This window comes from Lissotriton vulgaris, chromosome 2_1 (genome assembly GCF_964263255.1).
Source record: "Lissotriton vulgaris chromosome 2_1, aLisVul1.2, whole genome shotgun sequence".
In the NCBI taxonomy this organism is placed as follows: Eukaryota; Metazoa; Chordata; class Amphibia; order Caudata; family Salamandridae; genus Lissotriton; species Lissotriton vulgaris.
The window spans coordinates 546,950,852-546,974,956 of NC_141687.1; positions in this window are offsets into that span (position 1 = coordinate 546,950,852).

The following is a 24,105-nucleotide window of genomic DNA, read 5'->3' on the forward strand; positions in this document are numbered from 1 at the left end:
GGCCAAACCCGAATTTCTCCAGCACCGCAAATAGATAAGACCATTCCACTCTGTCAAACGCCATAGTGGCGTCCAACGACAAAAGCACCGCTGGCGAGCAGAACCCGCCACCACCCCATGGAGTCTACGAAGATTAAGAGCGGTGTTACGGTGCGGCATGAAGCCGGACTGGTCCGGGTGCACCAGTTCAGTTATGATTTTCACCAGCCGATTTGCAAGCAGCTTGGCAAGAATCTTAGTCTCCGCATTTAAGAGAGAAATTGGGCGGAAGGAGGAGCTGTCCAAACGAGGCTTGCCATCTTTATAAATCACAACGATTTTGGCGATATGTTGGTCATAAGGAAGTACGCCATTTTCCCTGCTCTCAAAATACATGGCCTTCATGAACGGAGCCAAGCGGTCCGCATGAAGTTTATAAAGTTCAACGGGAATACCGTTCGGGCCCGAGGCTTTCCCGGAGTGTACCCCCCGGATAGCCATCGTGACCTCGTCGTTCGTTATGACAGAATCCATAAACTCCCTATTCTCGGCCGATATAACAGGCATTGGGATGTCTCGGATCACCTCCGCATTCTCTTCCACCGTGTGCAGCCCCACCGAGGTATAGACCTCCTCATAATAATGGGCAAACTCGCATACTATGAGCTGTGGATCCGTCGTGACCACCGAGCCCGCGATCTGCAGCTCCGGGACCAGACGCGACCCCCAGTCGCTCTTCTCCAACCACGCAATAAGTTTCCCGGCCTTATCTCTGTGTTCGTAGATTCTGCTTTCGGTGTTAGCGTGTTGTTCCCTCGCCCCATCTCACGCCAAGCGTTTGTACTCATCCCGAAGGAGATCGAGGCGGTGTACATCCCCCGGGTCCCCGGTAGTGGAGACCTCTCTCTCCGTGGCCGATAGCTCCGCCTCAATCCTGTCAATTTCCGCCCTACTCTTCTTCTTCTGCCCAGAGATTAGGTAGGGAGCCTCCCCCCTGACTACAGTTTTGTAGGCCTCCCAGAGAGAGCAGTCAGAGTCAACTGTCCCTGCGTTCTCGCGGAAGTAGCTATCAGTAGCACGCACCAGCTCTTTTTTAGTAGCGGGGTCTCTCAACCGCCAAGCGTTAATTGGGGCAACCCTAGCCACATTGCCCGGTCCAGCTTTCAACTGCAGCCAAATCGGAGAGTGATCAGACACTCCCCTGGCCAAATGACGTACTTCCTGAACAAACATCGTCTGCAACGCAGGCAGTAACACATAATCAATTCTGGAGAAAGAGTAGTGCCCTGTGGATGCATGCGTGTACTCCAATCAACCATACCTGTTCCAGAAGCAAAATCCGACAACCATCTACTAGAGGGCAGTAACACATGGGAGGGGTGCCTATCCAAATCTCCATCCATGACTGCATTGAAATTAAGCCCCTATCACCATGATGCCACTGGGTAGCGACAAGAACACCCTACTCAGATCACGAATGGTGTCTGTCTGCAGTGCTGGGGGAACATATACAGAGAGGAACGTGATTATTCTGCCCTCCCAAAGTCCCGAGATGCCGACTTATCGGCCACGGTTATCAGACCAGGTAGCTTGTATGGTGAGCGGAAAGGAATTTTTAACTAGTATCCCCACCCCTCTGGAGCCTGAGGTAAAACCGGCATGAGCGACCAGTTTATACCCTCCTCTGTGTAGCGCCATATACTCTTGCATATTTAAAATGGGATGACATCTCCTCTGGACCACAGGCCCTTCACAGTAGATGTACCTATCTAGTCCCATCTCTCAAAGCCTGGATTGTTGCACAGTGTCCCAAATACTTCAGTGTCCCAGAGTGGTGTCGCCTGTGTGATCTTGGTGTGTTATCCCAACCCCATGTAGACCTGGTGTCATAGTGTGACTAAGTGGTATGTGGTCCCGCCAGGTGGTAGTTTCTAGGGTTGGTGTACTATGCTCGCATATGGCCCCCCCCCCTGTCTAAGTATATAACGATCCATCTGATATGCAGGTCAATCGTTGGGGTGGTGTACTCATTGATTGACTACTGCCAACTGTGCCACCCAGTAATAAACTTGGATATTAGGTAGCGCTATACTGCCATCATACCACCTTCTTACTAGTTTTCGTGTGACGATCCTAGGACGTTTCAACACTAAAGAAAGGGAGTTAGAGGAACAATAGCTAAGGCTCGCCCTCCAAAAATATAGTCAAACAAATGGTCTCTGTTACCAGATTCCTAAGAGCCTTGCTAGTTTTTATAAACCACAATCAACACACAATGGGGTCGGGCGTGAAGAAATCATATTATGTAAGATTGTGTGTTGATTGTGGTTTATAAAAACTAGCAAGGCTCTTAGGAATCTGGTAACAAAGACCATTTGTTTGATCCTAGGACGTTTCCCATCCCAAAGAAGGTTCTGATCTCACTATCTATGGCTCGAAAGTAGGATCTTGTACTCGGTATGGTGTATTCTGTAGCACATGTAGAAATCTCGGGAGTGCCATAATTTTAAATAGTGAAAGAACAAATGGGGACCCAGTCGCTTTTTGGTTCTGCCACTTATTTTATTTTGAGCAGATTTTTAGCACCCTATCGTATTTAATCAATGGGTGTTTTAATTATTTCTTTTGAAATACAAGTTGCTTCACTTGGGTAATTATTTATCGTAGTCTGAGGACTTGCTTTGTCATACACAAACTGATATTTGTTATATACAACTTTTGCATTTAACACCAAAACAATCAATTGTGATACAACTATACATAAACATTTATACTGTACAATTTTTACATTTTACATGAAACGAGGTATAGACTGTACCCTACTAACGGATTTCAACACCAGACCTTCGTCAAGTACCCTTTGTATATTTAAGATCTGGTAGCGCAAGGGCAAAATTTGCAACAATTATTCTGTTGACTGGAAAGAGCAACTTAGTGTGCAAAACCCTTTGCGCTATGAAAGTTTATCTACTAAAGTGAACAAAGGTAAACCGACACGTTTCCAAGCCCGTGTCTTGATCGTCAGGCTCTTCTTCAGGGCTTTTGTTAGTTGGGTACCTATGTGAAGACAAAAGGGGACACGTTTGAAAATGGGACCTCTCTCTTGTGCTGGGTGAGTGCCTTTAGTCATTTACGTTCGTTATTACCTTTACACGAAAAGGAGTCTGAGTCTGTCTTGATCGGGACTTCTGACTGACAACTCGTTCTGCAGAGGTAAAGAGCACATTATGTATCTAATTTCTATATGTGTACAACATGTATGATGTCACTGTTGTTCTATTGGAGGTAACAACGTCAGGACTTACATTTACCTATTTTTCTTGTTTGTGATGGCCGTAGTTGGGAGTAATTTTTTCTTTATTCTTTTATGAGGTGTTGTTTAAGGGGCAGCGGCGGCAGGGTCTGTGTTAACGACAAAGTGTTGAGATTTCTGTAATTCTAACGTTTAAACCTTTACGGGACTTGTTTGCTAAGTTCACCCTTTGTAGTGATTACTTACTTGGGGTTTCAGCCCGCAGGCTTGCCGCTGCTCTCGTGATTCTGGCGGCAGTGTGATACCTGTTTTTTGAACTAGGTATTTGTCGTGTTGGCTGCAAAGACGAGAGGGATTGATTTTAGAGGTATGTTTTACTAAAGCGCTTGTTTGCTCCCCTCGTTTAGTTTCTTACCTTAAAAATTCTTTCGTAGCTCAGAGGGTTTCCTGCCTGCTTCCGTGTTGAACGGTTTGTTTAGTGGTGCTGGTCACATGACTTTTTAAATTCTACTCGTGTCATGTGGTTTAATGATTCTGGGAAATGTAGTCCTGACTGATATTGGTTGTTGTCTTATACAGAGGACGTAGTCATATGTTCAGGCTTCAAATTGTTCATTGAGTCCTGTGGTCACGCAGTTAAACTTCATAATTAGATACGCTTCTCTCCTGAGTAAAAGAGCTTCCACATTACCTCCCCTTAATGGAGCTTTTATTCCGGAGAGAACCAACCATCTTAGATCTCTTTCTGTGTGGTTCTGGTCAAGGAAGTGTTGCGCCATTGGTGCGTTTAATACCCTTTGTTTTATTCTGGAACGGTGTTGTGCCAGTCTTTGTGTGATTTGGAGGAGGAGATTGACGCTTTAACCAAAGCAATTTCTGACAATCACAACACGTTGGAAGCAAAAGCTTTACTAGAGAAAATAGAAAAAGAACTACAAATGTTCAAAGATACCACAATAAACTACAGAATTAATAAATTTCGAAAAAGATTGCAAAGTCTTTAATCTTGTGACTGTTTACCCATACTTAAGGGAAGATTTTTATACTCAGCAAGAATCCCGCAGAGCCCTCTCCCAATACCAAGGAAGATCTAAAAACCGTTTCCTCACCTTTTCAGAGAGTTCATCCTCTGAGTCTTCTGGAGATCCAGACTCCAGAGAAGGCACATCAAAACGTCCAAATTCATTTTTAGAGAAGGGCGAAGGCAGAGGCCGCGTAAGGTTCAAACCCCAACCACAAACATGGGACATGAGGACTCGCAACAAGAATTACTACAAAACATAACAAATTCTTCCATCATTAATCTTTCAACCAAACAACTCACCACACATGAACAATCAGTCCTTGAACTAGGAATTACATTCGTTCCATCTACGAAAACAGACATAATAAACCTAAAGATAGAATCACAAGACCTATTCAGGAAAATAAGATTAAAAGCTTTCTTTCACAACAAAGAGAACACAAGAGCATCAGAACCTTCCAATCTATCGAACAAATCGTCTTTCACTCCGACAGCACAAATGGTCCCCAAACAAATATTGGCTTTTGAACAAGCAGTCCTCTCCTCGCTCATGCAGTTAGGCCAACAAAAAACATTCTTTAGGAGAAACATCACGAAAGACCAACAGACAGCTATTGAACACCTAAGTGAAGACACATCCATAGTAGTGAAGCCGGCCGACAAAGGGGGAGCTCTTGTGTTATGGCAAAAAGACAAGTACATAAAAGAAGCCACTAGTCAAATAGAGAACACCGAATGGTACAGGAAAATACCAGATGATCCCACAAATAGGATTCAGACAGAGATACAAATCAAACTTAAAGAAGGACTTGATGAAGGCATATTGGGCCCTAAGGAATTCGATTACATGAATTAAAAAAAAACACATACTCCAGTAATTTATTTCCTGCCCAAAGTGCATAAAAATCTGCAAGACCCACCCGGAAGACCGATAGTCTCCGGGTGCGAGTCTATTTTAGAACCAATAGCCAAATACGTTGACGTTTTTTTAAAACCCTTCTTGAGTGACGTAAAATCCTACATTAAGGACACAGCGGATTTCATCAATAAAGTGGAAAACCTTCCATTTGTTGAAAACACAGAACTGTTGGTGGCGTTTGACGTCAACTCGTTGTACACTCAGATCCCTCAAGAGGAGGGATTAGAAGCCATTGAGTTCTTCCTAGACACCAGGCCAAAACCACAAAGAGTACCAACGAAATTCATAATTGAGTTGGCAGACTTAGCACTAAAACAAAACTTCTTTCGATTCATGGACACCTTTTACGTGCAGGTGAAGGGCACCGCCATGGGATGTCCTTATGCTCAAAACAATCCATATAGTGAGCACATTTTAAAGTGGTATTGCTATATAGATGATATCTGGTGGCACTGGAATGGGACTAAAGAACAACTATCCCAGTTCCATGAATGGCTCAACAGCAGACACCCAGATATCAAATTTAGTATGACACAAAGTAATACACGTTTAACGTTTCTGGATGTTGAAGTCTTTCCTCAGAACAAAGAACTGGTTACTACACTACATCGTAAATAGACAGACAAAAATACCATTCTCCACTATCGGAGTTTCCACCCGCAGAGCTTAAAAGAGAACTTACCATATAGCCAACTGCTAAGAATCCGACGAAATTGCTCCAGAAAAGAAGACTATCTAACCCTTGCAGAAATCTTTTGTGAGCAATTAAAAGCCAGAGGTTACCCAAAGAAAATGTTGAAGCACGCAACCAAACGTGCGTGGTTCACACCGAGAGAAGAGTTACTAACTAAAAAAGAGAAAAAACCACTGGAACAACTGGTTTGTGTCACAACATATGGTCCACTCACAAATCGATTCAAGTCGATAATTCTAAAAAATTGGCACTTGTTGTCAAATCTTGAAACTCCATTTGCAAGACCGATGTTTGCCCTTAAAAAGAACAAAAACCTTGGTGAACAACTAACAAGAGCAGACTTAGGTACATCAAAAGTAAAAAGTGATCTCCGCACTATATGGAACCTAGATCCAGTACAAGGACATCACAAATGCGGAACTTGTGTTTCGTGTGCAAGTACTATCGAAGGCACTACGTTTGAACACAATAACATAAAATGGAGCCACAAAGAATTCACTAATTGTAAAAGTAAAAACATCGTCTATGTAATAATTTGTCCATGTGACAAAATTTACATCGGAAAAACAAATCAACAAATCACACAAAGACTGGCACAACACCGTTCCAGAATAAAACAAAAGGTATTAAACGCACCAATGGTGCAACACTTCCTTGACCAGAACCACACAGAAAGAGATCTAAGATGTTCGGTTCTCTCCGGAATAAAAGCTCCATTAAGGGGAGGTAATGTGGAAACTCTTTTACTCAGGAGGGAAGCGTATCTAATTATGAAGTCTAACTGCGTGACCACAGGACTCAATGAACAATTTGAAGCCTGAACATATGACTGCGTCCTCTGTATAAGACTTAACAACCAATATCAGTCAGGACTACATTTCCCAGAATCATTAAACCACATGACACGAGTAGAATTTAAAAAGTCATGTGACCAGCACCACTAAACAAACCGTTCAACACGGAAGCAGGCAGGAAAACCTCTGAGCTACGAAATAATTTTTAAGGTAAGAAACTAAACGAGGGAAGCAAACAAGCGCTTTAGTAAAACATACCCCTAAAATCAATCCCTCTCGTCTTTGCAGCCAACACGACAAATACCTAGTTAAAAAAAACAGAGATGCCGCCAGAATCACGAGAGCAGCGGCAAGCCTGCGGGCTGAAACCCCAAGTAAGTAATCACTACAAAGGGTGAACTGAACAAACAAGTCCAGTAAAGGTTTAAACGTTAGAATTACAGAAATCTCAACACTTTGTCGTTAACACAGACCCTGCCGCCACCACTTAAACAACACCTCATAAAAGAATAAAGAAAAAATGACTCCCAACTACGGCAATCACAAACAAGAAAAATAGGTAAATGTAAGTCCTGACGTTGTTACCTCCAATAGAACAACAGTGACATCATACATGTTGTACACATATAGAAATTAGATACATAATGTGCTCTTTACCTCAGCAGAACGAGTTGTCAGTCAGAAGTCCCAATCAAGACAGACTCAGACTCCTTTTCGTGTAAAGGTAATAACGAGCGTAAATGACTAAAGGCACTCACCCAGCACAAGAGAGAGGTCCCATTTTCAAACGTGTGTCCTATTGTCTTCACATAGGTACCCAACTAACAAAAGCCCTGAAGAAGATACTGACGATCAAGACACGGGCTTGGAAACGCGTCGGCTTACCTTTGTTCACTTTAGTAGATGAACTTTAATTGGGCAAAGGGTTTTGCACACTAAGTTGCTCTTTCCAGTCAACAGAATAATTGTTGCAAATTTTGCCCTTGCGCTACCAGATCTTAAATATACAAAGGGTACTTGATGAAGGTCTGGTGTTGAAATCCGTTAGTAGGGTACAGTCTATACCTCGTTTCATGTAATGTGTAAAAATTGTACAGTATAAATGTTTATGTATAGTTGTATCACAATTGATTGTTTTGGTGTTAAATGCAAAACTGGTATATAACAAATACCAGTTTGTGTATGACAAAGCGAGTCCTCAGACTACGATAAACAATTACCCAAGTGAAGCAACTTGTATTTCAAAAGAAATAATTAAAACACCCATTGATTAAATACGATAGGGTGCTAAAAATCTGCTCAAAATAAAATAAGTGGCTGAACCAAAAAGTGACTGGGTCCCCATTTGTTCTTTCACATATTATTGTGTCCTACCCAGCGCTAAATCGGACACAACCCCTTCATTTCCTCAATCATTTTAAATAGAGCTGCTCGTCCCAGTAGAGAAAAAGCAAGTGATCAACAGTGTTTGACGTCTCCTTGAGGCCTAAGCAGTGGAGTAGGCATATTTCACACATCGATGAGTTCTGGGTCAGTAGTTACATATATCCCAAGATATTTAAAATCCTAAATGACAACCTCTACTTTGCAATTTGCTGGTAGTACCGGGGCCATCCCCTGCAGTACGTAAATAACCGAATTGGACCAGATGATTTTGTATCCGGAGTCTTGGCTGTGATCCAGCGTGGCTATAGAAATTCTGTCTCTACAGCATCACCATTCATTACTTAATACTCACCTTACTATATATTTAACAAGGCCCATAGAACTGAGACAGAAAATCGAGAAGCTGAATCATGTGGCCTAATTAATCACACCATCAAACTCATATGTACATTATATACAACTGCAGTATATCATTTTATTCATAAGTAATAAGAAATAACATTCAACTAGACCACTTTGGCCGATGGTTCTAACTGATGGTAACTAATAAATTAATTAAGACCAGCTTGACATTTTAAGTCTTTTATTTTAAGTTTCAAAGGTTTAGTTTCAAAATCTTTATTAGCTCATTTATTAATTTCAAAAATTTTTATTATATCAGTATTATCCATTAGTTTATTGGCACAAAGGTCTGGCACTCCAAAATTGCACAAAATTAATGAATTAAAATAAACATCAACCCTAATTCCCTATGTTAAGCTTTCTGACCTGAAAAAGAAAAAACATTTATTATGCAATCAGTATCCTTACGTGTCCAAGGGAAAATCGGACAGCACTTTGCCCTCAGGAACAGTCAGCCCCGCTCCTCTCAATGGGCTAAGTTTTTATACCTTTTCTAACTCACTAATCTAGCTAAACGATATGTTTTAATATTTTCCAGCACCCTGATTGGTTGCTGTCTGTCAGACCACCAAAGGCCACCGCTTCCAAAGTAATACGTCATTTCATCTTTGTTCATTGACATGAAGCAACACCGGCTTCCAAAGGTTTGATACAGTATCCAAAGTTATTTCACTGTTTCCTCCAAAGCTCGGCCAAACCATCCCTTGTCACTTCCTTGGCCTTGTAGAAATAACATCCAGAGCACATTACGCACAAGTCTCTTTGTTTAGGGTTCAGTTTATTCCAAAGAATAGTTTTCGTGGAAAAGCTTCAACACGGCTGTGCTTGGCTCTGCTCACATACAAGCTAACCATAATTTTTCCAGAACTAGGCCTCAAGCCTTTCTCTCGGGCTAGTATGCAAACAAACATAAAAAAATAGTTAATTCAAGTAAAATAAACCCTTCTGTTACCCACCCTCCTTTGCTAATATTTATCCCATTAATATATGTCACCTAGCAAAAGCGCACAAATAAAGCAGCACATTTAATATCTACCATTCTCCATAAAGTCCAGCTGGATTCTTCATATATCTGAAAGAGTAAAAAGATTGACAAACACAACATGGATAAACAAGCACAACATAGACAAACACATAAGGACACACAATAAAAGCACATGCCATCAAATAATCAGCCGCATTAATGTTGACAAAGTCAATAGGACAAACAAAACATTATTAGTTATGTGTTACAAAACGGACTCGCAAATGCAACATGAGCACATTAATATTAGTCCCACGTGTAATGTAATGTAAAACTTTAATCTAGATTGATTAGTACAACAAATCCTGCAATAACTCTTTAATAAATTAGTTTGTGTTAGCAGGGATTTAATTTCGCAAGCCAGAATAAAATCATTTCTGAAACTCACTCCATCAACTCCCTCCTCTGGTGATTTCAAAATCACCAAACAACACCCAAAATTTAGAAAATTTTGAACCCAATTTAGAGACGTCACATTTTGAGTTCTTTCAGTATTAGTCTCCCTAAACCCCTGTTTCTGCTGTTTGCTCAACACTTTCAAACTGAACCCTTTCTTCTAACTCATATTCCTTCTCTTGTTCCTTTCTGAGTTTTTAAATCCTCCTCTTTTCCTTCTGATGTTTCTTTCTCTTGTGAATCATGCAACTAATTTTTAACAACAATATCACCATAATGATGACAATTACTGGATAGAGCACTTTGCCGATGATTGAGCCACCAATTTCTGAAAACCATTCTTTAATTGCCTCAATTCTTTTGCCTAATCGTTCAGTGAAATTTTCTTCCTCCAGGGGTTCTATCTCTTCATGAAACTCTGTAATGTTCTTAATAAGCGACTCTATATTCCGACTCTTGTCAGGAATATATGTACAACAATGCTGGACATGTAAGACCCCACAGACTCCTCCCTCTTTTGTAAGCAGAATGTCTAATGCAAGACGATTCTGCATAACCATGCTCCTGGTAGCAACAAGTTCTGTGTTTACTAATTGGAAACCACTTGCTGTATCTGTAGACAATCTATCTACAATTGTGGAAACTTTTCTAATTTTGATTGAATTCATGGTAATTCCTACCATAGGAATGACTGCACCAAAGATGTCTCCTAAGATTTCTGTAAAACTTTCTCTTTTGAACCTGTTCAGGTGTTCACCAAATTCAAAGGTACCCTTTTCATTTCTGTCAACATGAAAACATTTTGGAAATACTAATCCAAGATAGCACGTCCCATACCAATGGTTCAGGAGACTAATGTATGCCTTATTACCACAGATAAAATAAGTTCCAGGGAAAATTGGATCTCTTCCACCTTTAAATCCCCAACCCCCTAGGATACGATAAGTCTCCTCACATTGACTAGCACCGACAAAAAAGTTATCATAAAGAGAATTGTCTCTTCTAATGCAAAATTTACCACTAACTGGTTCATCTATATGTATGGCTGCATTTGTGTTAACACCATTAAGCTTAGCATCCTCCATTTGGCAAAACTTTGACTTGGCATGCTTAACCCCTTTACTGCTAAGGCATTATTTCTGCCCTCATTTAATTTCCATTGAAATCAATGGAAAGTCCATGACGAGTTACCCTTGTCATTAGCGGCGAAGAGGTTAAGAACTTCATTTCTTTTATAAATAGCCCTTCTCTCTTCAACAATATTCAGGAAAGCCTTTTCCTCAGCTCTCATTTTGCATGTTAAATTGTTTCTATAAGCGTATTCATAGTTGACTTCATTAGTTACTAAAAAGGATTCCCTCATCTGCTTCGCAGGCTTAACTTTGTTTAAGCTAGTTACAACTTTGAGGTTTGCAAAAACCTCATCAAAATCTGAATAATAATACTCCAGACGACCAGTTTGATAAAACAGGCTAGCAATTACACTGCAAGTGATGCCATAAGTGAGAGGTAACATATTATAAGTAACCCCCTCTGAAACAGAAGCAGGCAGCTTCACACAGACATAACAATCCTTTACATTCATTACCTTAACATATTCAGATATAAGCCTAGAAAATGAATTGCTAGAAAAATCTCCAACAGATCTATCTTGATGAATCTCAGGATTATGTTCAATAATTCTGCTAGTCTTGCCAGCATGTTTTTCCTGTTTAGTCTCTACCTTACTTGTTATATTAGTCTTAAGTTTCTGTTTATCAATACCAAAAGGGTACACTACAGCTAATATTAACCAGACCAGAATTAATAGAACCACACAAATTGAAGACATTTTGCAACATCTTCTCAGGATTGAACACCTTGAAGTATCTGAACTAGGCATTATTAAAAGAATAACAAAAATGAAAAACAAAAAGTTTAAAATGATGTAAGTAATATAAATTATAAAACTGAAATTTGTGAAGATATTAAGAACTCTATGGATGGAGGAACGCAGCGCTGCGACGTACAATAACACGTCATCGGCATATAAAGATATCCGGTCTTCCCAATCGGGAGTCCATCGAAGTCCTCGTATTAATTGGTCACCCCTGACCCATGTCAATAGAGGCTCTAGGATTAGAGTGAAATTTGGCGGTGAGAGGGGGCAACTTGTCTCGTACCCCTTTGAAGGGGGAAGGAGCCAGAAACTCTTCCATTCACCACAACCTGTGCTAGTGGGCTTGCATATAGCAGTCCGATCCATGTCAGGAATTTTGGGCCGAATCCTAGCCTTTCTAGGACTGTGAATAGATAAGGCCATTCACCAGTTTCGAAGGCCTTTCGAGAGCTATGCATAATGTGTTTAAGCTAGGCGCCTTTACCAGTAGTTACTGGTTGTTTTATTACTTACCTGTTCTAATGGTGATGACAATGGCCCAATTGGCCCTGGAATGTATATAATCCCCTGTAAAGTAATACCTAGTGCCAGGTGGCACAGTGTACATATGTAATTACATTCTAATGTGTTTTATGCATAATACAAAGGTTATTTTTATATAACGTTGTGTGGAGTGTCTTTTGTGGTGCACCTAGTGTGTCGCTGCTGTGTGTGTGTGTTCATAAACGCTTTACATATTGCCTCTGGGATAAGCCTGACTGCTTGTGCCAAGTTACTAAGGGGATGAGCAGGGGTTATCTTCGGTGTGTAACTACCTTGCCCTGACTAGAGTGGTGGTTTCTGCCTGGCTTAGGCGCATGCCCTAGCCAACTAGAAATCCCATTTCTAACATCTGTCTTCCAAGGTAACCACAGGGAGGGGTAAATCGGGCCGGACATCTTTGATTTCCTCTATTGTAGCCATACTTTCTGGGGAATATAGATGTTGGTAGTAGTTCTCAAAAACCTCTGCAATTTCTTGCAGGTCTTGCACGTCTCTCCTCTCTCATCCTTGAGGGCGGTGACCCAGCGGCTCACTAGCTCGTGTCTGTCTAGCTAGGCTAACAATTTTCACGCTTTCTCGCCCAGTTAATAAATTCTATGTTTCATTGCAGAGTGTCTGACCTTCGCTTTCCCTGTGACTAGATTTCAATATTCCTGTCTTTTGAGATCTAATTTGTGGCTAGCGTTCTCAGGGTTGTGGTTTTACTACATCTGTTTCTAAAAGTAATATTTTATTTTCTAATGTCTCAATCGCTGACCTGCTATCTCGTTTATGTCCTACTGCGAGTGCCCTTTTACTACCGTCTTCAAGGCCTTCCATAAATTCTGGTGGGATTCGACTGAGTATTCATTTTCTTTGAAGTAGTTGTCAGTTGTGTTTACCAAGTTCGCATTTAAGTGTGGAATTTGATGATGGTGCGCCGGGTTTGCTTCCCATTTAACCTGTAGTGTGCCCAAAGTGGCGAGTGGTCAGAGATACCTCGTGCTAGGTGCCACACCTCATGAAAATTAAGTGACTTGTCCGGCAGAGTTAGGAAGAAGTCTATTCGTGAATGGCTGTTGTATATACCTGAGTAGAATGTGTAGTTTCAGTAATGGATTATGTGCTCGCCATACATCAATCAGTGCCAGGGCTGTTAGGAACACAAAATGTCTGTAACACTCTGACACACCACTAACATAAATAAATTAAAAGAAAAAAGCATTTAAAACAATCTGTTTAACAATTATTCAAGGTCATTAGGACAAGAGTCTCTGCAGAATAGAGCTGGCTCTATCCTGGGGCCCCCTTAAAGGCTGGGCCATGGGCCAGAGCCCACTTTGCCCATGCCTTAAAACGTCTCTGGGCCTCAAAGGGTGAATTGCATTAATGGTTCGCTCATATAAATATGCTTTTAAACAAATATGTTAAACGTTCCACTGGGGCTATATCTTACAATCAATATGAATTCGTGGCCTAGCTAAATGTAAAAAGGCAGCTATTTTAGCCCTTGTGTAATGTGCCAATCCAGAGTTACAATATAAAACAGATTCAGCATAAAGCGCATATAGTGAAAACATTATACAGTACACCCTTTAGTCAAAAGATATGGTGCAGTTCTGGTCAGTGTTCAATTACAACAGTTTACGCGGGATCCCATCATCCATAGACCACCCTTGGCACAGATGTCAAGCTGAAGCAGACAACAGTGCTCCTCGCTTAGCCAGCCCACATGTGTGCGCACACGTATGAACAGTTGTGGTGATATGAACAGTTGTAGTGGGCACTTAGAGGTCAATTCACCAGCTCACTACGCAGGCTTTCTTTATGTGTAAAAGTGGGCGCTGCAGGTTGCAGCCCATAACAAATTTATTCAGAGCACTAGGGTTGCGACGAGACTTCATAATAATAATAATCCACAATTGTAAAGCGCACAATCACCCGTAAGGGTCTTTAGGCGCCGACGTGAAGATTGAGCAAACTATTGCCCAGAGTCACATGGTGCTGGGCTAATCTGCCGCCGGTGCCGGGGATCGAACCTTGATTCCCAGATTCCAGAGTCAGTCGCCCTAGCCGGGGTGCCACGCCCACACCTCTTGAGAGATCCCACAAAACAGCAGGGGCCCAACAGCAGAAAAAATTGAGGCTTTCACTGGCAGAAAGAATATTTCTCACACTGCTCAATTAGTTGAAGTCTCATTATTTTGTTTAAAGCCGGAATGATCTGAACTCTGTGGTAAAGGCCAAATCGACTGTGCACGCGTTAAACAATAGCCCAGATTCAACTGTGTCCCTTTCAAAGAGTCTATTTTTTGACTTAGTTAGTTTCATTTTACCAGCAGGAGTCCGTTGGCTTTACATTATTAAAGCATTTAATTTAATGCAACTTCTGTTAAAATTATTGGATTAACTCAATTGAGAGAATGCAAATGCAAATCACCCTGATGAAGAGTAACATAGAAAGAGTTTGTATTGCCAGTACCTCGATTTGCTACACTAAATGAGTCATTTTGCCCAAATTGAAGCTTCTTTCTATTCATGTTTCTGAGCACGGGATGTGTTTGTCTAAATCTAAACCTGTTGCTGTACTTGCATTTCAGCCAACGATAGAAGTGCAAATATAAACGTTTTTTATGTATCTTTCTACGCAGGACACGTTCTGCTCAGGTCTAAAAGTGTTCCCTTGTTCATTCATGTTTGTGTGCAACTCACATGCTCGATCCAAATGTAAAAGCCACTTGATCGCCCATATACAATGTTGTACAGAGGCAATGTTTTATTTCAAAATGAGAAATGTTTTGTGAGCTGGTATACTGTTGTATCAAAACTTCAAACATGTTTGGTTGCCTGCTCACATCCCAGTGTATTTGCAATATTCAGGAGCATGTTTTAAAAGTGAGTTGTTTCATATTTCCATTTCTGTCTGCAGAAAGCCTATGTGATTTTGAACTACGGAAAAGTTCCTAGCAAGATAGATTTTGTATTGTTTGCTAAGAGCTTTAATTGCTCATGTTCATTGATTTTGCTGCAATTTCTGTGTTAGTCAATTAGAGAATTTATTTCTGAACAGTGTAGCAATTAATATCCTCCAAAACTACAAAATGATTGGTCAATCTCACCAGCCAAGGGGGGGTGACTGGGTGAGGACCCATGTGGTTGTGTCCAGCTGAGCTCCGGCACTCAGCCTCATGCAATGACCATTTGAGAGGCACCAAGTTTTGGAACCAGAAGTACTCCGGCTGAAAGTGCTGTGGAAACCATCAAATGTGTGTGATGCCATCAGATTAGAAGCAGAAGCAGAGACCTGAAGATCGATGAGGGAGAAAGCACACATTTGAGGGCACGAGGGACTCATGAAGGCCATTGTGTCCTTGTAAAGCAACAGTGTCAGAAGTGAAGGAGCATCTGGTGACCGGTCTGCAGGTCCCATCATGCCCTGAAAAGCCCTGGTTGCTGACGGAAGGAGTGGTCACGAGCCCAGAAGGGGTGCCGACCAAGTACTGCAGAAGCAGATCGAAGAGTGATGAGCCAGGGCCCTCCCCGTTGCTTGGAGACCCTGCAGTGGGCAGCAAAGGGAAAGATGAAGACCAGCCATTGGGTACCCCGAAGAGGAGGATCGAGGTTCAGTGCTCAGTGAGTGTGAGTGTGAGTGTAAGCGACGGTTGATGAGAAGAGTAAAGTCTACACTAAGTGAATCTCCCCTGGAAAAGCCTGCTGATGAACATGCATTCCAGGAGGGGATGGATCGGGTGAGTGCACTGGCCCATTAAGGAAATTGCAAAGCTATTCATAACTCAAAAACCAAAGGTGTATGCTAATGCCACAAAGCTTTGAATCCCATTTTGGAAAAAGTCTGACTCTGATGCGGTCTTGAATCTCCTCTTGTAAAAATACCTCCAGTGTTGTTTGAAACTCTAAATTTAACCCTCCCTGTTTACAATAAACAGACTATCTTTTCACCTATGCCCACGCTTTGAGTTGATAAATTAGCAAAGGGCCAATTGGACTGTGAGTTTCAAATGCAAAGGCATAAAACAAATAAAGGAAACCTACACATGACAAGAATGAACACTCCACTACTGCTGGCGGTAGCATTCAAATGCTTTCGCAGGCCACTGTACCTAACGAGAGGGGTGCGCTCTTATGCGTTTGCGTACCCCTGGAGGGCTCGCCCGGAGGCGGGGAGACACTCACGCAATCCATGTTAGAGCAGTGGCACGAGATGGATGTCCAGACGCTGGGCGGTCTGTACCAGGATGGAGTATTGATACCCTATGAGACACTAGTCGCGGACGCTGGGCTCCCCCCAGGGGGCTTCCTAATGCACAGGTCCCTAATGGCGCATATGGCGGCTAAATGGGGCGATGTCGTGGAAGAACCGGCACAGCATTTGACGGTGCAGTACCTACACGTCATGGGCAGGGGCAGGCACTTAGTCAAATGGTTTGCTGCATCCCTACGGACGCATACGGAGCAGGACCTAGCCCCACTACGGGCGAAATGGGAGAGAGATATGGGGAGAGCGTTAGCAGACAGAGAATGGAAAAAGATCCTAAAAAGCCCGGTCCGCATTCCCAGAAATATGAGGTTCCGCCAAATCCAAGTGTACATAGTGCACAGGGCCTATCTAACTCCCGACCTAATAAATAAATACTTTCACAGAGCGGACGCATCTTTCCCCAGATGCGGGGAAGTGAACGCAGATCTCCTTCACATCCTGTGGCATTGCCTGAGACTTGGCACCTACTGGAGGGACATTCATGTACTACTTGCACGGAGCAGCGGCCGCATCATCCCTTGCAATTGGCCTGAGTATCTCCTGCATCATTTCAAAAGGCCGCCAAAGGACAAAGCGTCGTCCAGATTCCTTAACCTGGGGATGGTGACAGCAGTCCGACTCCTCACCAGGAGATGGAAGGCGAGGGACCCACCCAATACGAGGGCGTGGATCCTGTCATTCTCGTCATGGGCTCGTGCGGAATGGACAGCCATTCGAAGGGAGGAAACTATGGGTCTCCGTAAGGAGCCCATGGCAGAGAGATGGGAACACATGCTAAACACTATGCAGGAGACTGGAGACGCTATGGAGGGTGGGGCGGCGGGGCCCTAGGCAGCCGCCACAAGCGAGGGGGGCGGGGGTGCAGGAAATGGCATGGTAGACACATCCTTCGGTGCACTGCGCGACATGGCGGCGATGCAACGCCTGGTGAAGAACCATGCGAGTCAACTGGGTGGGAGCAGAGGAGGGGGGGGGGGTCTGGGCTGGAGGGGCTGAGAATTGGGGCAAACGGTAATGTAACCTGGTGACAGTGTCGTAGTTAGTTGTTTTGTTCTATTGCACATGCTAATCATTTGGGGTTGGGATGGATATGCAATGCTTGTCCCTTTCCTTGTAAAGGGGTGAAGAGTTAACGCCTGTTTTCTAATCGGAAGGCACACCTGGGCACTTGTATTCTGCTTAAGAACCACTTTAAATGTACTGTCAAGCTGCCCCCGATGAATCACACTGTTGATGTCCTAATACCTGTGAATGATTGAAGAACTCTTTTGACTGTGAAGCAGTGCCTATTGTATTGTTGAATTTACAAATAACAATAAACAGATTTAACAAAAAAAAACAAGACTAGAATGAACATCGTTACAAAAGCAAAGAGGTAGTTAATCGGGTTACGTCAGCATCAATATAGCTCATAACAAGCAAGAGGCTTCAATTTAAGGTCTACCTCCGGAATACATGATCTAGAATAAAAAATACTTTAAGTACAGAATCAAATAATAGTCTCACATAAAGACTGCTCGATATGAAAACAAAGGAAGATTTGGGCCATATCCCAGAAAAGGCACTTTTTATAGGTTTTTAAAAAGCAAAGGCACACTTTTGACATGATGTGAAATGAAGAAATAATGAGAACAACCAATAGATTTTCACCAACACATGATATATTAACTGCCTTGCTGCTAGAGATGCCTTCTAGATACATAATTAATACTAAGCCTTAACCTAAAAAACAAGATAATACCATTACATCTTTCCAATTGCTCTATTAAAAGCCATGCTGTCTTAAATTCACAATGAAAAATGAGAACGGCCTAAAAAAAGTATTTTCTCAGCATGGTAATGCTGACTCAAACACACAAATGAACATTAGACTTTGAATTAATACTTCTGCTTCAACACCTATGTTAGTGCCACTGAATCAGACAACTAAAATTACAAGCCACAATGGCTGCTGCAAAGAGCATAACCACAAAACCAACAACAATTGAAGAAGTCTTTTTGGGGCAAAAGATCTATTTACATTACCTCCAACAGATAACGATGTGTTAATGGAGGTCATCACAAATACCCAGGAAGACAAGTCTGGCCAGTACTAGAGGTGATTTTTAATCACTCTTGTAGAAATGTAAAAGGGGAAAGGCTGCAAAACGTACAGACTTGCTCAAACACTGTCAGATTTGGAACAACACTTGCAGAAAGGGGAGAGTAAAGTGGATAACCTTGAAACTGCTGCAGCAGAGCAAGCCCACGAACAAGACACCCTGTTTGAAAGGGTTGCCAGATTAGAAAAGTCACAACAAGCAATGATGGACAAAATTAACAATCGCAAAATTCACTTAAAATGTAACAATCTGTGATTTAGAGGATTTAATACGCAAATCCCAGAAGCTGAAGTAGCAATTCATGTCTGAAGGTTTTTCACAGATAATTTTAGAAAGGACTCATTGGTTGTATTTGGAATTCCAGAGTAAAAAGCATATCAAATCAGAAGTCCTGACTTGAATCAATTTTTTAGATTAAAAGAAAAGATATTTGTTGCAGCCAGGAAAAGGGAGAAAATTACTTTTGAAGGAGATTAAATCGCTATTTTGCTGGTCGTTTCCTTTCATACTATCAACAGGAAAAAATACTTTAAAGATGTAGCAGTTTATTTGACGAATCACTAAATCCCCTATTTGTTGCGGATTGCCATTCCCCCTCCTTTTCGCCTTCATCTCCAGTCCTGTTTTATTAAAATCCAACAACCTATGGACAAGGTCAGCCTAGCTTTAAACTTTAGCGAAATAGTAACACCTCTCCATTCTCAGATACTCCATCTTGCAGTTGATGCGGATAAGGCGTTTAATAGAATGAACTGGGACTTTTTTGCAAAAAATTACAGGAGACTAACTCCGGAACTAAATTGAAAACACATGTAATTACAAATTCTGTTCTTCCAACTACGACTTTGAAAATAAACAATGTTAAAATGTCCCTTCTAATTATGGAAAGGAACAAGACCAGGGTGTCCTCTATCCTCATTTATCCTTGCTCATTAGTCCGGTAAATAACTAGCAATCGTGCTATTTAAGGGGTACAAGTTTGGTCCCTGACAGATAAAATGGCATTCTACATGGAAGACATTTTTGGGTTTTGACATCCTCAGAGGCCTCCTTACCAGCAGTGATACAGGAGCTGGAGAATGTCTCCAGGGTTACTGGATTCACGTTTAATTACATTATAGCCACCAGCCTAGGCTTTCCAAAAGTAGAAGCAACCAATGGAGTTAATTCAAGCCCAAGGCGGATCCCTATCTTTCGATTGTATCAAGATACCATCTCGACCATCCAAATTGTACAAAACCCACACACCACCACTATTAGAGAAATTTTTCGAGGACTTGTTCTGTTGAGGCAAGTTTGACATATCATGGGTCAGTCATATAACTATATGTAAAATGAACTATATTCCGAGGTTGCTGTATTCCTTGTAATTGATTTTTCCAAAGATAACCATGAAAATTATTCAGAATGAATTAGCCTCCACCTGGAAAGGAAGAGTCTCTTGTATCGCCAAAAATACTTTGTGCAGGGGTGAAATATGATGGAGGATTAGTATTCTCTTCATTTGAAAGATATATACAAGGCTCTCAAATGAAACCATTTATTGAATTTACCAATTCAGATGCAAACAAAAATTGGGTTAAAGTAGAGAACTCCTTTAGTTTCAAACCATTGTGTGTTTAGTCTTGGTTACCAATTAAGCTTTGCAGCGAAGCTGATCTGCTTTGTTCTATCAGAATAGCATTCTACCGCTGGCATGGTGTTACACTGTACTCAATGACAAAGACATCCTGCTAGGATTGGAGGGCGCAGCCTTTAGAAAATGGTTCTCAAATACCGAAGTCACACGGTGCGATATGTTCGAAAAAAGGGCGATTCATTCCTTACCTTCCTGCATTCAAAAATGAATTATTAAAAACAACGACACATATAAATATACCCAAATGATCTATTAGGCAGGGCCAAAAACAAATGAAAGCAGGAATCGGAGATGTAACACCTATAGAATCCTTGAAGCAGAAACACCACAAAAATGGCATATCTATTTTACACAAATACCGCACAGAAAATTCCAAACCAATCTTGTATGACTAACTTGGAAATTAGAAGTAAACATAGAGATAGAGAAAGAAACATAATTAAGTGCATGGTCTAGGTCTGCCTCTTCCTTTATATGCTGTTAACATAAAGATACAGTCATAAAATCTTGTTAAGGTAGCATTTGACCCTGACTCGATAGTACACCATGTTTGGCTCCGCCCAGGATGCTCGAAATGTGGTACTGAATAGGGTGATGGTGCTGTACGTCAAAACAGACTTGTTGTGACACAAGTCCTTTTTAAGATCAAAACAATTTTTGTGATAATTCTGAAATCTAATCCTCTCATCTTTTGAGATAATGGGAGGACACTGAGGGGCCAATTACGATGGCGGTGTACCAGCACCAACAGGCTGTAGGGGGCGGTCCAACCGCCATCTGCCGCTGCAGGACCGCCCGTCGCATTATGATGTGGCGGGCTGAGGCATGTGGTGGAAGGACCATTCGCCTCCCATCCGACGGGCTCAGGGAGCCCGTCGGATTGACAGCAATCCCTACAATGGTGGTGGTGCCTGCTCAGGAACCATTGTAGAGAGGACAATGTCCCTTTCCGCCGGCTGTTTCATGGTGGTTAAGCTACCATGAAAAGGCAGGCCGAAAGTGATTTTGGGGGCCCCTAGCGGGCCTCCATTTACCTCTGGCCCTCTGCAATACACCCTGGGGGGAAACTAGACATCCCTGCACCATAGTGCAGGGATGTTCGAAATGTGTATATTTTGTATTGTGGCGTGCGCTGCAGCCCGGAGCACACGCCGCAAAACAAAATATACACATTGCGACCGCCCTGAAGGCGGTTGTAGCCTAATACGGCCAGCAGGACTTCTGACTCCTAATCAGGTGGTCCTGCTTCGGCATCGGTGTCGGCGCATAATCAGGCCCTGAATATCCACTTGCAACTTTGATAGAGAAACTATTAGCTGGCTTGTTGCTGGTCTCTAGATTACCCATTGCACATGCCAGGAAACAGCCTGGAGTGCCCACGACCATTATGAGGTAATCAAATATTTGGTGAATATATGAAATAGAGAAATTGACGTCTATAGTCCATGACAAAGTCCCCACATTTGAAAAGAGCTGGGCACCCTTCCACACACCTATCAAAAGAAAGGGTAGGCCCAACTTTTCATGCTTTTTTAAAACATATTCTGTTTTCCTTTAAGGAAAAGGATCTGCATTTTTAAACAAAATGAATGCTTTAAAAAAAAAAAAACTCACCGACATAATAGTCTGCTGACCTCAGCAGACTACCATCCCTGTGATGGCAACGATTCATAGTAGGTCACAATTTTCTCCCTATGTCCTTAAAATTCATGAGGTAGATAAAATTGAGACCTGCTAAGAATAGGATTTTTGTGAATCGAACTATTACTACATAGGTCGGTTAGCAAAAATGGAATGGATTGACGGAGAGGGAAAACATGGTGGCCAGCGTGTAGCCAGCCGCAGAAGCATCCCCAGAGCGTTGGATAGTTTTGTTAGGACCGTCTAAGCGACGAAGCGAAGAAGCGATAACCAGAGCACATATAAGGCTGGAATGATTCTGCAACCAGAATAAATTTGAAAATCTGAAAATAAACGTACTCGAGGTACGGCGTGCTACGAAATAGTGCTGTCTGGTGCTTGAGAGAGGAGTAGTCGGAGCACAGAGCCTACGATGGAGCAGCCGTGGTGAAGGGTGGCCCTGGAGCTCTGCAGGGGGAGAGGCGCTGTGGCCAGGATGTCCTTCCGGGGGAAAGGGGGCTGTGGTAGTAGTGGGTTGAGTTGCCTGGCTAAGAGAGGCCATGACTTCGAAAAACGCCCGTAAAAACTGCCGGATTCCAGTGGGGAGAGCTTGGCGGATATCCAAAGCTGCCACTCTTTTCAGGAGCCGGCTCTGAAATTGGAAACTGACCAGACTTCATTGAGAGCAAGCGGTAAGGAGCAGCGTTCTCAACTAAAAATCCATAAGGGTAACAAGATTGCCTCACAAGAAGAATCACCCCCATGATACGCTCTTAGAAAATAGAGGCAAGGCAAGGGAGGTGAACAAAAAGACACAATAAGTCCCGCCATGAATGTAAAAGGGTTTGGAGTGGTGGGGGAGATTGAAGCAGCCAAAAGTAAGGTAAACAAGGCAAATGTGAAAAAAAACAGTATGGAAGCGAACAGCAGGTCACTCCCACTTTAAAAACATATTTTAAAGTTGTGCCTCAAACAATAATTCTGCCTGAGAGTAGGATGGAGGGGGTGAACATGGCAGAAAGGGATTCGAGTATAGATCAGGCTAAAACCCCTGTTGAACCAGGTCCAGAGGATGCCATAGATTGGAATGAGAATGCATCTTCCAATAGGTATCAAGTGTTAGCCGTGTCTTGCGTAGAGGAGAATATGAGCAATCTCCCTCTGGTAGAGAAGATACAGCAGGAAGCTACACCAGCAATCACGGGGTTAAGCCCTGTCAAACCAGGGAGTGAAGATCCAGGGTTGAGTGTGCTTTTAGGAGCTTTGACTGCAGAGATTAGAACCAAGTTTGAGACATCGGAAAGGAACCAGAGGGAAATAAGGCAGGCTCACAAAGCTATAGGGAGGAATCTGTAATCTATGACCACCTAAGTGATGTAGAATAGGTTAAGGGGCAGCCACGGAGCACATGTTTGGTCTCTTGGAACATAAAGGGGATGGGTACCCAAGTAAAACAGGAAGCTTTGAAAGAACTCGCAAAAAAGTGTGAAATTATTTGTATACAAGAGACCTGGCTCTGTGGTGAACCCCCGGTCGTGGAAGGGTTTAAACAAATCTACAGTCCAGCAGAAAAATCTACTTCTGGCCGCCCAGCCGGTGGCCTGCTGACTTTGATCTCAACTTGTTTATTAATTACGGCTCTTCAGATACCCGTGACATCCAAGTGGCTCTTGGCTTGCAGAATTCAAACATCATTTACTGATAAAAAATATGAAATGCTGATCCTAAATGTGTATATGCAGTGGAGTTCACGGAAGGAATATGGGGTTGAATTGTCTTATTTTAAGAATGATATGGATACACTATGTGATAAGTATGGAAATGATTTGATGTTGTTACTGGGAGATTTTAATCACAAACTAAACCCAAAATTGTCAGATCAGTGGTATACAGAAATTCTAGAGGCATGTGAAATAAAAAAAGCTGAATTTCTGGATAATAAAATACCGTCTAATGCGGCCAACTTGGGCAATTTTTTGGCAACAAAAAGCTTATTTTGTCTAATTGGAAGGACAATCCAGGACTGCCCAGCAAAGAAAACTTTTAAATATGGGACTCAAAATTGCCCGATAGATTATATTTTTATGTTGGCTTGGAATTTTGAGTTGGTAAAAGATTTTAGGATTGACCCCGCGGATTGTAGCGATCACAAAATGTTAAAATTAGAGCTTGTAAGTGCCCAACATATAGTAT